Source organism: Balaenoptera ricei, chromosome 4, assembly GCF_028023285.1.
Source record: "Balaenoptera ricei isolate mBalRic1 chromosome 4, mBalRic1.hap2, whole genome shotgun sequence".
Lineage (NCBI taxonomy): Eukaryota > Metazoa > Chordata > Mammalia > Artiodactyla > Balaenopteridae > Balaenoptera > Balaenoptera ricei.
The window spans coordinates 86133591-86150016 of record NC_082642.1 but is presented as its reverse complement, the minus strand read 5'-3'; the positions used below and the strand labels follow the sequence as shown (position 1 = coordinate 86150016).

The following is a 16426-nucleotide window of genomic DNA, read 5'->3' as shown; positions in this document are numbered from 1 at the left end:
ACACCCAGGAATAACAGAGTCATAACAAACATTATATAAGATAATTAGATCTCCTGGTGTCCTTCCTTTGCTGCTTTAAATATCTTAGATCAATGCCCTTAGTTAAATGCCCTAAGGCAGGGAGTTAAGCTCTATACCAAGACAAAGGTCTAACAACTAAGTCTGGGAGTGTGTCTTGTATGGATGAAAGACTGGCCCACCAAGAATGGCTTGCCTTGTGGCGGGAATGGAAAGGTAGGAGGAAGTGATCTGGAGGAAAGTCTGCTCTCCCTGGGCCAGAAGGATGGTGGGGAAAGGAAGGTACACAGGGCACAAAGACAGTTGCGTGTAGTGGGCAGACCCAAGTGTCCTGACTTCTCAGCTGTGGGCTTCAGCCTGCAGAGAGGAGATGTATTAGTTAATCTCAGGTGAAGCCTGAGAGCAGAGCGAACATTGTCCTTTCCCATTTCAGACTCTGGAAAGAGACCCCCTGGTGGGCTGAATTCCGCATACCGACCATGTCAAAATAAACTTGGTGATGCGTGGCACTCGGGCGCTGGGGGCTAGCAGGGCGAGGGGCGAGGGGCGAGGGGCAGGGGCAGGGGCAGGGGGTGGGGGGGGCCGTTAGGTCGCTCTCCCTGCTGGGAAGTGTAGTTTCCCCCTCCGGGTCTTTCTGGGGTGGGGAGGTTCTGGGCTACCTCCACGTCGCTACCCCGCACGCCCTCCCCACCTCGGTCACGGCTCTGCGCGGCCGGTCTGCGCATGACAGGCTGAGGTTCCTTCGGCCAGTTTCCCGGGGCTTCGAGAGGGGACGGGGCGGGGATGGGGACCGTTTCGGTCGCTGAGAGCCAGCCCTACAGGCCCAGTCCTTCCAACACGCTCGGCCTCCCCGCTTTCAGAGCACCCCGTCTCAGGATAAGACACCGACTCGGCCGGAGGGGCAGATCCCCCGACCACTTTTTCCCCTCCTCTTCAGCGCCTTCCCCTTCCCATCCCTGAGCCCGGCCTTCCTGGGTTACCAGCCGGCCCCTCACCCTCAAAGCAGATGCGGGACTGGAGGAGGGATTTTGGCCAGGGATGGCACTTAACAAACTCCTTGGGGACCTTGATTCCCAGGGAAGAATGGCAGTGATGCAGTACGGATTGGGGACCCAGTCAGGCAGCCCAGAAAGAGGGAGATTATACAAACAGATGTAAAGACCCACTTAACAACATGTGTGAACCTGTCTACGAGGCTGGGACAGGATATGAGGTGCGAAGAATGCAGTTTCAACTTATCAGAAAAAAATGCCATCTCAATCTTGGTTTGTGTTTATTTTCCGCTGACCCTATGGGTGAAGATATCCTTGACCATTACTCTATCTGAATATGTTCCAGCTCATCCGATGTTACATCACCAGGTTGAAAGGTATGGAGATCTCCACAAGGATTTGGAGAAGAGTCCTAATAGTTATTAAAATTCTGGACTAGATCTACTAGGAAATGTAGATCGACTATAAGGCACTTGCCCAACAAACTGCTCAAGAAATTTTAGGTTACTATCAAGAAACATCAGGCTGGAAAGTGGTTAAGACTTCACTAATTTATTTGTGGATTTTTATTCCTCTTTGAGAAACAGGTAACTGTTTCCAGCAAGGCTTCTAAAAAATTCCATGGAAATCTATATCGTGTTGAAGGAATAATTCCGAATAAACATCTAAACTATCTGATTTCCTCTACAAACCTGAAAACAGAATTACACGGGACAAATCATTGAAGAGTGTACGACATGGTACAAAAAATTGATTCGGACACATTCATGTGTCATACCATTACACAAAGTTTTGCCATGGGCTCAATATCCCCCCGAGACTTTATCGACTTAGTGTATTTGAAGCACTACGAAGGGAATATGGATATTATCAGTTCTACTAGTGTGGATTTTCCAGCATATCCTCCATCTTCAAATTATATTCGTGGTTGTAACCATGCTTGTGGCTATATGTGTTCACCTCTGCCAGGGAACCCAGCGTATTCCAAACTAGTGATGTTTGTCCAGAAAGAAATGAGAGGAAAATTGGCCCCGTCATTAATTTAAGCAACCATGCCTTCCAATTTAGTAAGCTTCATCCTCAATGTAAAAGATGGAATAAAGGCAAACAAAATTCCATCAGGACGTGGATGAATGTCATCATAATGGGCATTCATCATTCCTAAAGAAGAAATGAGGCCATTTAAAATCATGTGTGGCAGTTACTGCCTTTTACTTCTAAGTCAATATGCATAAATACTGTTACACTATTCTAAACAGTATTCTTGAACAAACTACTGAAGGTACTTTGTGAAAATAAGAGCTCATAGTTGTACAAGGGAAGCATTAAATATAGTTTTTAATCTCAAAAAAATAAATAAATAAATTTGGCAACACAATTAGATAGAGAAAGGCCATGATATTTAGTTTCCCTAAGCAGCTCTAAATCCTCATTTAGAATATACCACATTATTTCTATTTAAATACTAAGCACTTTTAGATGATCTGAAGAAGCCCATGAGGCCAGGGGCTCCTATAGATGTAGACCTGCATTACGTCCTAGAAGGAAATCTCAAGAATGGCTGATTTTTTTGAGGCAGATGACTTGCCCCAGGGCCATATAGCAAGGGGAGGGGAAACTCCACAGTAAAAGTTGGACTGAACTGCTTGTTTCAGGGGGCCAGAGAGAGGGCATAGAGACTCAGAAGGGTCTAAAATGTGAGTAAGAGCTAAGATAAGGTAGAGGCAGGCAGGGAGCATCACTAGATTAACCAAGGCCAGAGAGAAATACCGGTTGATGGTAGATATTAGCTGCAATCACTGACAAAGACAATGCCTCAGAAACCAGAGGAACCAGCAGATGGTACAAGGAAACCATGTGGATCTGCTGATTCTCCTGCCTTCCTCCATATCAAGATGTCACATAATCCCCTTTTCTCCATTCACACAAGCACCTCAAACTCCCAATCTTTTTTTTTTTTAAACTGAGGTATAGCTGATTTGCAATATTATGTAAGTTTTAGGTATACAGCATAGTGATTCACAAGCAGATAATCTTAGAGAAACAGAAGCAAGGGAAAGGCAGGTAGTGTATTTTGCCTTAAAGTAGAACGTTATCTCTAGGAACTGTTTAAATCATTGCATCTGATTAGATTTTTTTTTTAATTTTGAAATTATCTCAAACTTACAGAAGAGTTGTAAGTATCATACAAAAACGTTTCCCCCTCTGAACTATCTGAGAATATGTTGCTGACATCATACTTTTTTAACCCCCCCCCCCACCAATACTTAATATGCCATATTTCCAAAAAATAAGAAAATTCTTCCCCATGACCACAGCACATCCATTAAAATCAGGAAATTCACATTGATAAATTGCAACCATTTCCTCCTCAAATTTCACCAATTGTCACAATAATGTCCTTTATCCTTTATAACAAAAGGATGCAGTTTGGAATCACACAATGCATGTCTCTTTGATTATTTCTATTTGAAACACTTTTGTAACCTTGAAGTTTTGAAGATTACTGCTTAGTTATTTGGTAGAATATCCCTCAATTTACGTTTCCTGATGTTTCCTCACAACCAGATCTAGGTTATTCATCTCTGGCAGGAATATCACAGGAGTGATGCTGTGTTCTTCTCATCGCGTATGATCTTCAATTTGTTCCATTACTGTTGATGTGCACTTTGATCACTTAGTTAGAGTCTGCCAGACTTATAAAGCTGATCCACTGTAAAGCTGATCTTTTCCCCTTTGTAATTAACAGGCATTTCAAGGTACCTTGAAATAATGTAAATATCCTCTTCTTCCTCACACTTTCAGTTTATTTATTTATTGACTCATAGTCAACGTGTATATAATGTGGCTTATAATCCTTTACTATCATTGCTTATTTTGATGCTCTGTGTCCTTCCGATGTGTCCCCATCATTCTTGGAGCACTTCCTTAGCTTTCTAGCACAACCAGATGCTCTAAGCTCTAACACGTACCCTGCTTGGACCCACCAATTTTTATTCCAGATCGAAATGGTCAGGAGAGGAAGAGAAGGAAAGGACAAGCTGGCAAGTTCCAAGTTCAAGCAGACAAGCTAATTTCTATCCTCATTAGCTCCCTATCCAACGTGTGGGATTTAAAAGGAGACAAAATCAACTGCTTACCCTCTGCTAATGTGAATGGGAGTGTGAAGAAATTTAAAACCTTGCTACCTGTATCTTATAAGGGAGACCTGTGTTCACAGCTCCCTGAGACTGTCAGTTCTTGGTTGGTTACTTATGTTACACCTTTTGTTCCCTCTTCTGTAGTGTTTAGCAACAGATCTTTGAAACAGAGCAGTAACATGAACCTGTTTTATGATCTTCAATAATGGAAGAACTGGTGACATGGTAATACTTTTCTAATGTCAGTTGGAGAGATGGCCACAAAAAGGAAGGTAGAACGGAGGAGTCACCGAAAAGGTAAACAAGCCCCAAACTCTGAAGTGTGTTTAGGGAAGAACAAATGATGGAGAAAACCAAGACTTGTCCAGAACCAAAAGGAGACCTGGGCTTAAGAAGCTTGAGAACCAGGGGACAGTGTGACTTCCAATAGCAGCTTTTCACCACTTCTCCTCTATTTCCTGGAGATTATGATTCAGGGGGCAACACTTAGTACTTCTGTACTCTCAAGGGAGCTGCTTTTTAAAATGAAAATACACCCTAGGAATAATAAAATTTTAACAATATTTCTTCTCTAGAGAATGGCATTTTGAAAGATATTCATTATCTAAGTTTTTACATTTCTGATATGTTGGAATTTTTACTATATATTATTCTGTAATCAGAAAAATTGCAGCCATGTAAGAAATAGAAAGACTAAAATAATGGATGAGGAACTAGGTAGTTTCATTAAAATATTGCATTCAGTTTTTTCCTTTTTTCTGAAGTATAATGTTGTACTTAGTAAAATGTGTAAATCTTAGGTGTAGAACTGGGGAATTTTTACATGTGTTTACTTTCCAGCAACCACCATCCAGATCAAGATAGAGAATATTTCTATCACCTAAGAGAATTTCTTCCTACCTCTTCCCAGCCAATCCCCCAACCAGGGTCACCACCACTTTGACTTGTATCACATAGATTAGGGTCAGGAAGCAGCCTTCAGCTCTGACTTGACCACTAATGTATAGTGCCAATCTATACAAGTCCCTCTTCCTCTGTGTGTCCTAGGAAATAGACTAAATGACCTTTATGGATCCTTTCAGTTCTACTATTCCAGGAAAGAAATGATAAGTAACGTCTTTTCCCCCAAGGGTCCTTAGTAAATGAGCAGTAAAAAGCATCTCGCAACTTCCAGACCTAACTCCATCTACTAAGCCAGAGGCCTTCTGTATAAATTAGTTCCTAAAGTTGAATCAAGTAGAGTTATTTAAAAGAGAAGGTGATATTGAATTCTGAAATATTAGATTAATGCTTCATTCTTTTTTTTTTTACTATTTACTATACATCGAACATCACTTTGGCAGGCAATCAGCTTAGCTCGGGAGACAATGATGGTCACAGCAGTTCCTGCTCCTTGGTCTAGTGAAGGAATGAAAACACAGCCCAATCTCATTTAGTGTGGAATCTAAAAAAACTGAACTCACAGATGCAGAGAATAGATTGGTTGCCAGAAGCTGGGGGTGGTGGTGGGCAAAAGGGGTGAAGGTTGTCAAAATTTCCAGTTATAAGATAAATGAATCCTGGGATTGTGTACAGCATTGTGGCTGTAATTAATAATACTGTATTGCATATTGAAAGTTGCTAAGAGAGGAGATTTTAAAAGTTCTTATCACAAGAAAAAAATTTTGTAACTATGGGAGGTGATGGATGTTAACTAGACTTACCATGGCAATCATTTCACAATATATACATATATCAAGTCATTATGTCGTACACCTTAAACAAATACAATATTATATGTCAATTATATCTCAATAAGACTCGAAGAAGGAAAAAAAAGAAACACAAGTCCAACTGACTGTAATGGAAGGAAGAATTTCTCAGGGCCTCAAGAGAGAAACCAAGTTCTAAGAAGGGAGAAAACTCACTTTCAGCTGGGAGATGAGAACAGGCTTTATGGAGGGGGTTGACCAGAAAGCTGGACCTTGAATGAAGAGCAGCAGTTGGATACACAGAAAGTTTGTTCCAAAAATGTCCTAATCTCACAGAATATGACAGGCTCCATTCTCCAGAGCATTCACAACGTATTCTTTTTTCAGCAAGATTAATGGTTTTGTGCTGAGGTCTTCATAGATTTTACCTGATTTATATCTGCAAATAAACAAGTCCTCATTAGGGAAACTATATTTGTGTAACAGATTGACATCAACAGATCCTTCATATGTCATATCAACAAATCAAGATTTATGGAGAAAATCATGTGTCCAGAGAGCCTTCAAATCAATGATTCCACTCACAGCCCTCTAGGCTATGTTCTGTCCACCTGGAGGGCTCTAAGGTTTTCTGGTTGGGCTGGACAGTAGATGGCTTTCACCAATGCCACAGGAGTCCCTCATCTCCTGGAGGAAAATAGTTCATCATAAATGCTGTCTCTTCCTTGTATTGCTGGTGTGAGATCTTCCTTCATGATTTGACATTTGTGTTATTGACTCTGAAAGCACTGAGTGACCAGAGACCTCACTTCCTCACCAGTTTCCATGTCAAAAACCATGTCCGGAGATCTTCATATTCAAGCTCACTTGGGGTGCTCCTCTGTGTGAAAAAATCCCTTTATGAAGGCAATGAATCAGAAACCACATGGCTGAGCTCTCCAGGGAAGACTGGGAAAGGGCAAATCACAATGATTGATTTTCTTATATCTATTTATTCATTTTAAATAATATGGTTTAAAAATTATTAACTCTAGATTATCCACAATTCAAATTGCATTATCTGAAACTCTTTATTACTAGTAAAAGGAAATCATTTCCTTTTTAATAAACATGTACTGAGCTCTACTTATGTGCTAGGAGTTGATATTCTATGAAAATGCAAAAGACAGATCATAGTTTCTCATTATTACGTATCCGAATTCTTTGAACGGTTATCAAGCATCTTTTATGTCCAAGGCATTTTTCTTTTTTTTTTTTAAACTTTTTATTTTATATTGGAGTATAGCCGATTAACAATGTTATGATAGTTTCAGGTGCACAGCAAAGTGACTCAACCATACATATACATGTATCCATTCTCTCCCAGACTCCCCACCCATCCAGGCTGCCAAATAACATTGAGCAGAGTTCCCTGTGCTATATAGTAGGTCCCCAAGGCACTTTTCTAGGTGCAAGGGAAAGAGATAGGTGAGCCAGAGACCCTCAGGTGTCATCTCTTACAATTCCCCCATTTTTTAGATGAAGAAATCATAGCTCAGAGAGGTTATTTAATTTTACCAAGGTCACATAGCTAGTAAGTTGCAAAGCCCAGAATGTTCTCTCCTAGATTAGTAGGTTTTTCCATTACCCAAAAAAAAAAAAAAAAAATTGCCTTTTTCATAGGAATAAAAGCAAATCTGACAGATGTTTTCCTGAAATGGGCCTATGGTTTGATAGACTAAGAACTGTTGACTAAGGAAATCACATTATCTCTTCTCAAGAAAACAGTATGGATGACATTGGATTCACCCAGAACACAGAGTCAGTTTGCACAGGTTGGATGGGAGAGTCTCACTCACCCAGCTCAGTCCATTAGGAAAGAATACATATTGCTGAGAGCAGGACATTTTGCTATGGGGTTCAATTTGTAAGAATTTATTTGTAACAAGTAAAAATGGAAAGAACCAGAATATGATTTGTTCCTAAAAGGGACAATTGCTACCCATTGTGTAATGGCAATTGCCCTAGGTCAGCTGCATAACTGGAACCAGAAATAGTTTGGAGTTAAGCAGTACTTTTTTTCCTTCATTTTCTACCCCAGTCTCCATCAGTTGAAATGTGACTGCTGCTATCATCCAGGTATATATAAAATAGATAAGCAACAAGGATTTACTGTATAGCATAGGGAACTATATTTACTATCTTATAATAACCTATAATGGAAAATAATCTGAAAAATATATACATATAATTGAATGACTTTGCTGTACACCTGAAACTAACACAATATTGTAAACCAATTATACTTCAAGTGAAAAATTTTAAAAACACTAAAACTCTCTCAAAGTTCATACTTGGTCTCCAGATATAAAATTCTCTTTTGCACCCAAGAACTTTCCTTAACACATAAGTGAAAGAACTGCTGATATTTATTGAGTGTCTACTACATTCTACGCATGTCCTAAATACTTTACAATATTTTAAATAATCCTCTCAAACAAACCTATGAAATGGGTATTTTTAGTATATCCATTTTACAAAGAGGAAGCCAAGGAACAAAACCATGAAAATTTGTCCCAGGCCACACTGCTAGTAAGTGATAGAGCTGGGACTGGGACCCAAGCAGTCTTGCTTTATAGACAAATTCTTTTTTTTTTTTTTTTTTTTGGAAGTCCAAGTTTCCTCAGTCTTAAGAGGGAACCACAGGGAAAGGTGATCTTAGATATTGTTATATCTGGATGTGATGTCATGTTTGGGATTTCTGTCATCTTGCTACTAGCTTTAGGGTGAAGCAATGTTCTCTTTAACATTATGAGCTGCCTAATAAACTATAGACAAATTCTTAATCATCAGTGGTAACTTAATATATGTGAAGAAATAAATGAAGATTTGGCCTTAGCACTTGCAAGGGATGATAATAGCTCCAACTCGCTGTTGGATCTGGATCAGGAGGTGGTGCACTGAAATATCACGTGGCCGGCAGAGCCAGAGGACAGGTGAAAGCCCTAGGCTAGGGAGTGCTGAGCAGCAAGCCATGGAAACTCACTTCTGCCAGCAAGTCCCACAGGCAAGCATGAATCAGGGTGAGTGTCAAGGCCTCAAGGCCCAAAGCTGTTTGGGCACTAGAGACAAAGCGAAGAAAGGAGTGAAGTTTATGCGTCTGCCCCATCCCGTCTAAGAGATCAGTCATCTCTCAGCATTGTGCCTCCCTGCCTTTCCGTTTCTCAAAGGATGGGGTCACATCTGCAGGGGAGGCCTTGGTTGAGATGGGAAAATATTCCCTCTCTCCTTCCCACCCCACCAATCAAGAGTGATTGAGTGAGCAGGCGGATTCCAGACAAATAATAGGAGGAGGGCTGGAGTGCCCAAGACTCGATTTCATTTACTAAAGGATGCAAGGTTTATAGGTGGACCACCTGGTTTAATGGCATCAGGTTAGGGAAAACACGGACACCAGAGTAAAATTTGTAATAACACACTCTACTTGGTGGATTAAACAATCACATGCTCAGAGTAAATTTTGCAGTAACACATTTTACTCAGTGTATTAAACAGTTACACATGGTTTGTAGACTTTCGCTTGAAGAGTCTTTTAAGCGATACAAAAATTTCTAAATGCACATTTATTAAAATCAAGTATAAAGACCAGAATCAATAAAGAAAAAAATAAAATTATATTCTACTGAGCATAAACATCATTTATAATAAAAATTGGAAAAACAGCATTAAAGTTTTTCTGCTTAGTAGAATAAGATACAATTTCCACTTTCTGGATAATGTAATTGTAAGGTGGAAGGGAAATTTTTACATATGAGAACCCAGAGCCTCATCTGCCCCAGGCCACATAACCTCTCTCTCTCTCCCCCCTCCACTAAGATGTGTTCGGCCTCACAGGGTATACATTATGCAAATGAAGTAATGGATGAGAGGACAGGAAACTCAGAAAAGCTTTCTTGATTTATATTGGAAAGAGATAATATAAAATGGACTCCTTCCTTAAAAGATATCTTTGAACACCCCTGTATGCCCTTCCCCATCCCATTCCCATCCTACAAAGATAACCTACAAAGGTAAGGTCCATCTTAATAGTCTTACCATATATGTATTTATTTCTAAAAATATATTGTTTAATTTGGATGTTTTGAACATTGGGTAAATGAAATCAGATTTTACGTGCTTTTCGGCAACATGCTTTGTACATTCCCTCTCAGTTCCTAAGGTACATCTGTGTAGCTGGAGTTCATTCATGTTTGTTTTTCTATTGTGTAGGATTCTACTACAGGCCTCATGCACCTTTTCTTTGTTCATTCTCCTTTTGGCTGATATTTGGTCGGTTTCAGTCTTTTGCTTTATATGTGATGCTTTCTGTGAACCACCTTGTACATGAATCTTGGTGCACACATATATGAATAACTTCCAAATAGGTATCTGGGTCTAGCATTGCAGAATTGTGAAGGATGCATGTCTTCAGATGCACTCCACAATGTCATTTGCTTAATCAATTACTGAGAGAAATGAGCTAAAATCTCCCACAGTGATGATGAATTTTAAAATTCCTCTTTGAAGTTCTAGCAATTTTGGCTTTATAGCCTTAAATCGAGAGAAGATTCCCTTCACATTTACTGTGAATTTGAGAATAATGACATGTTCGAGTTTATTTATATTGCTTTATTGTCTTATTTTTGCTTTTTCTGTGGACTTTCCCCCTCTTTTTTTGTCTTCTTTCTGATTTATTGAAATTATAGAGGATTTTTCATCCAAAATGTGATGCAATTATGCCTTTCCCTATAAGCAAATCCCTTTGTCAATAAGACCTTTTGTCAATTCCTTCCATTAAGAAGTGAAAGAGAATCTAGTGCCAGTTCTAAGTCAAGGCCAGGAGTCAGAAAACTACAGCCCACTGGCCAAATCTGGCCTGCAGCCTATTTTTGTAATTAAAGACTTATTGGAACACAGCAAAGCTCATCCACTTACATATTGGCTATGAATGCTTTCTTGACAAAATGGCAGAGTTGAGTGGTCTAGTCCATAAAGCCTGAGATATTCATTGTGTGGATCTTTACAGAAAAAGTTTGCCAACCTCTGGTCTAGGCTTTCACTCATTCTGTTGGAACTTGTCTAGTTGCCAAGCAAAAAGAGCATACTAGTCTGCTGGAGGACAAGAAACCACATAGAGCAGAGATGAGGTGTCCTAGGTAAGATGGATTCAGACTAGGCAGCTCCCAGGGACCAAGCACCTGATGACATCACATAAGTGATTCCATTCAAGAACAGCTAAACTAGCCCAGATTAGCAGAACTGCCCAATTAATTCACAGGCTCATGAACAATTACAAATGATTGTTGTCTTAAGGCACCAAGTTTTAGGCTAGTTTGTTACACAGCCAATACAGAAGGTTTGGTTTGGTTTTTTTACTCTCGTTTTATTTTTCCCTTTAGCAATTGGAAGTTATATGCTCTATTACCTTTTTTTAATTCTGTTAGTGCTCGCTATAAAAATTTTAATATGCAAAGTTTAATCATTATCTTTTCCTTCCTCGTAAACAATGCAAGAACCTCAGATGACTTTAACCCTGATCAGCTTCCTCCCAACTGATATACTATTATTGTACAGAAATTTGGTTCTACCTTATTTATTTAATTCTATAAGTTAGACATTATTACTATTAATTATTATCTTATACTGTTGATTTTTTGTTTAGATTTACTCATATATTTATCTATGTCTTTGCTGATTATTCCTTCTTATACCTCAAACCTTCCACCTTTTTGAATATCTTCTATTAAGAGTTGGTTATTGTCACATTCTCTTGGTGTTTTTAATCTGAAAATGTTTTATTTTACCCTCATTATTGGAAGATATTTTTATGAAGTGTACAACTTTGGAATAATAGTTATTTTCTCTCAATATCTTCAAGGCATTATTCCACTCTTTCCTGGCTTGCATTTTTATTTTTTCTTGAGAAGCCAACTGCCATTTTAATATTCATTCCTCTTGGAAAATCTGCCTTTTTTCTCCATATCAATAGGTAATCTGTCTTCTCCCTTCTTGTCTTTGTGTTCTGCTATGCTGAGTCTACTTGTGGATTTTTTATTTATAATCTTCAGAATTTGTTCAGTTTTCTGAAATGAGGACTGCTTTTTTTAATGCATTTGAAACTCCTCACATGTTAACTCCCTTCTATTGCCTCAGTGCTCTTCTTTTGTACTTTAGTTAGAAGTATGCCAAGCCTTCTCACTGTCTTCCATGTCACTCACTATTGTATTTTCTGTTACTTTTCCTCTCTGAGAAGCATTTTGAATAATTTTTTCTATCTTTCAGTTTACTGATTCTTTTTTGTTTATATTAAACCTGCTTTAACATATATTACATTTTTTAAATTTTTCATGTCCTCAAGAAGAGATTCCCATACCCATTAGAACTCGCTTCCCTTTCCTCTGTCCCCTAGACCCTTGCAATCATTTATTTACTTTCTTTCTCTACTGATTTGACTGTTCTGGACATTTCATATAAATGGAATCATATAACATATGGTCTTTTTGTCTGACTTCTTTCAGTTAGCATTATGTCTTCAAGATTAATCCCTGCTATAGCATGTATCAGTATTTCATTCCTTTTTATTGCTGAATAATATTCAGTTGTATGGATGGATCACATGTTGTTTATTTATTCATCAGCTGATAGACCCTTGGATTGTTTCTACTTTGTAGGTATTATGAGTAAAATGGTTTTGATTGCTATGAACATTAATGTACAAGTTTTTGTTTGGATGTATGTTTTCAATTCTCTTGAGTATATACCTAGGAAGGAAGTTGCTGGATCATATGGTAACTCTATGTTTAACTTTTTTAAAACTCCCAGATTGTTTTTCACAGAGGCTAACCATTTTATGTTCCCTCAGCAGTATATGAGGGTTCCAATTTCTCCACATCCTTACCAACACTTGTTATTTTCCACTTTTTTTTAAAATTGTTTTCCTACTGTCATGAAGTGGTACTTCATTGTGGTTTTGCTTTGCATTTCCCTAATAATTAATGATGTTGAGCATGCTTTGCATGTGCTTATTGGCTTATCTTCTCTGGAATAATGTCTATTTCAGTGCTTTGCCCATTTTTTAAAACTAGGTTGTTGTCTTTGTTGTTATATGATTTCTTTATATATTCTGGATACTAAACCCTTATCACACATATAATTTTCAAATATTTTCTTTTATTCTGTGGGTTTTTTCACTTTCTTGCTTGTGTGCTTTAATGAACAAAAGTTTTTAATTTTGATGAAATCTAATAATCTATTTTTTCTTTTGTGGTTGTGCCCCATTGAAACCACCAGATTATAATGTGCCTAAAAAACTGCATCCTTCATGTAATTTCTTCTTTTTTCTACCCAGAAGAGATTTATTAAATTATTTGAAAGAACTATTAGTTGCTCAAATAAGGAAGTCTTTAACTTTCAGAATATTCCTATAAATGAATCAAATGTGATAAAAGGTACAAAAGCACTATAAAAAGACAAAAAAGCACTGTAGAAGACCTTCAAGATGGCAGAGGAGTAAGACGTGGAGATCACCTTCCTCCCCACAAATACATCAGAAATACATCTACATGTGGAATAACTCCTACAGAACACCTGCTGAACACTGGCAGAAGACCTCAGACTTCCAAAAGGCAAGAACTCCCCACGTACCTGGCTTTGTGGCTGACAGGGACTTGGTGCTCTGGCCGAGTGTCAGGCCTGTGCCTCTGAGGTGGGAGAGCTGAGTTTAGGACATTGGTCTACCAGAGACCTCCCAGCTCCATGTAATATCAAATGGCACAGATCCCAGAGATCTCCATCTCAATATTAAGACCCAGCTCCACTCAACAACCAGCAACCTCCAGTGCTGGACACCCTATGCCAAACAACTAGCAAGACAGGAACACAACCCCACCCATTAGCAGAGAGGCTGCCTAAAATCATAATAAGTTCACAGACACCCCAAACCACACCACCGGACGTGGTCCTGCTCACCAGAAAGTCAAGCTCCAGTCTCATCCACCAGAACACAGGCACCAACCCCATCCACCAGGAAGCCTACACAACCCACTGACCCAACCTTACCCACTGGAGGCAGACACCAAAACCAACAGGAACTATAAACCTGCAGCCTGCGAAAAGGAGACCCCAAATGCAATAAGTTAAGCAAAATGAGAAGACAGAGAAACACACAGCAGATGAAGAGCAAGGTAAAAACCCACCAGACCAAACAAATGAAGAGGAAATAGGCAGTCTACCTGAAAAAGAATTCAGAGCAATGATAGTAAAGATGATCCAAAATCTTAGAAATAGAATGGAGAAAATAAAAGAAAATTTTAACAAAGACTTAGAAGAACTGAAGAGCAAACAAACAATGATGAACAATACAATAAATGAAATTAAAAGTTCTCTAGAAGGAATTAATGGAACAACTGAGGCAGAAGAACGGATAAGTGACCTGGAAGATAAAATAGTGGAAATAACTACCGCAGAGCAGAATAAAGAAAAAATATGAAAAGAATTGAAGATAGTCTCAGAAACTTCTGGGACAACATTAAAGGCACCAACATTTGAATTATAGGGGTCCCAGAAGAAGAAGAGAAAAAAAAAGGGATTGAGAAAATATTTGAAGAGATTAGAGTTGAAAACTTCCCTAATATGGGAAAGGAAATAGTCAATCAAGTCCAGGAAGCACAGAGAGTCCCATACAGGATAAATCCAAGGAGAAACGCACCAAGACACATATTAATCAAACTATCAAAAATTAAATACAAAGGAAAAATATTAAAAGCAGCAAAGGAAAAGCAACAAATAGCATACAGGGGAATTCCCATAAGGTTAACAGCTGATCTTTCAGCAGAAACTCTGCAAGCCAGAAAGGAGTGGCAGGACATATTTAAAGTGATGAAAGGGAAAAACCTACAACCAAGATTACTCTACCCAGCAAGAATCCATTCAGATTCGATGGACAAATTAAAATCTTTACAGACAAGCAAAAGCTAAGAGAATTCAGGACCATCAAACCAGCTCTACAACAAATGCTAAAGGAACTTCTCTAGGCAACAAATATGAGAGAAGGAAAAGACCTACAATAATAAACACAAAACAATTCAGAAAATAGTAATAGGAACATACATATCGATAATTACCTTAAACATAAATGGATTAAATGCTCCCACCAAAAGATATACACTGCCTGAATGGATACAAAAACAAGACCTGTATATATGCTGTCTACAAGAGACCCACTTCAGACCTAGGGACACATACAGACTGAAAGTGAGGGGATGGAAAAAGATATTCCATGCAAATGGAAATCAAAAGAAAGCTGGAGTAGCAATTCTCACATCAGACAAAACAGACTTTAAAATAAAGACTATTACAGGAGACAAAGAAGGACACTACATAATGATCAAGGGATCAATCCAAGAGAAGATATAACAATTGTAAATACTGATGCACCCAACATAGGAACACCTCAATACATAAGGCAAATGCTAACACCATAAAAGGGGAAATCATCAGTAACACAATCATAGAAGGGGACTTTAACACTCCATTTTCACCAAGAGACAGATCATCCAAAATGAAAATAAATAAGGAAACACAAGCTTTAAATGACATACTAAACAAGGTGTACTTATTTGATATTTATAGGACATTCCATCCAAAAACAAGAGAATACACTTTCTTCTCTAGAGCTCGTGGAACATTCTCCAGGATAGATCATATCTTGTGTCAAATATCAAGCCTTGCTAAATTTAAGAAAATTGAAATTGTATCAAGTATCTTTTCCAACCACAATGCTATGAGACTAGATATCAATTACAGGAAAAAATCTGTAAAAAATACAAACACATGGAGGCTAAACAATACACTACTTAATAACCAAGAGATCACTGCAGAAATCATAGAGGAAATCAAAAAATACCTAGAAACAAATGACAATGAAAACACAATAACCCAAAACCTATGGGATGCAGGAAATGCAGTTCTAAGAGAGAAGTTTATAGCAATACAAGCCTACCTCAAGAAACAAGAAACACCTCAAATAAATAACCTAACCTTACACCTAAAGCAATTAGAGCAAGAAGAACAAAAAAAACCCAAGGTTAGCAGAAGGAAAGAAATCATAAAGATCAGATCAGAAATAAATGAAAAAGAAATGAAGGAAATGTTAACAAAGATCAATAAAACTAAAAGCTGGTTCTTTGAGGAGATAAACAAAATTGATAAACCATTAGCCAGATGCATCAATAAAAAAAGGGAGAAGACTCAAATCAATAGAATTAGAAATGAAAAAGGAGAAGTAACAACTAACACTGCAGATATACAAAGGATCATGAGAGATTACTAAAAGCAACTATATGCCAATAAAATGGACAACCTGGATGAAATGGACAAATTCTTAGAAAAGCACAACCTTCTGAGACTGAACAAGGAAGAAATAGAAAATATAAACAGACGAATCACAAGCACTGAAATTGAGACTGTGATTAAAAATCTTCCAACCAACAAAAGCCCAGGACCAGGTGGCTTCACAGGCGAATTCCATCAGACATTTAGAGAAGAGCTAACACTAACACCTATCCTT

The 16426-nt window shown here is 38.3% G+C and overlaps 1 pseudogene; it reads left to right on the top strand.

Annotated features, from left to right (window-relative positions):
- The first annotated feature begins 1192 nt into the window (after positions 1–1192).
- LOC132364380 (stAR-related lipid transfer protein 6-like) lies at positions 1193–2186 on the top strand (annotated as a pseudogene).
- Positions 2187–16426: the final 14240 nt, after the last annotated feature.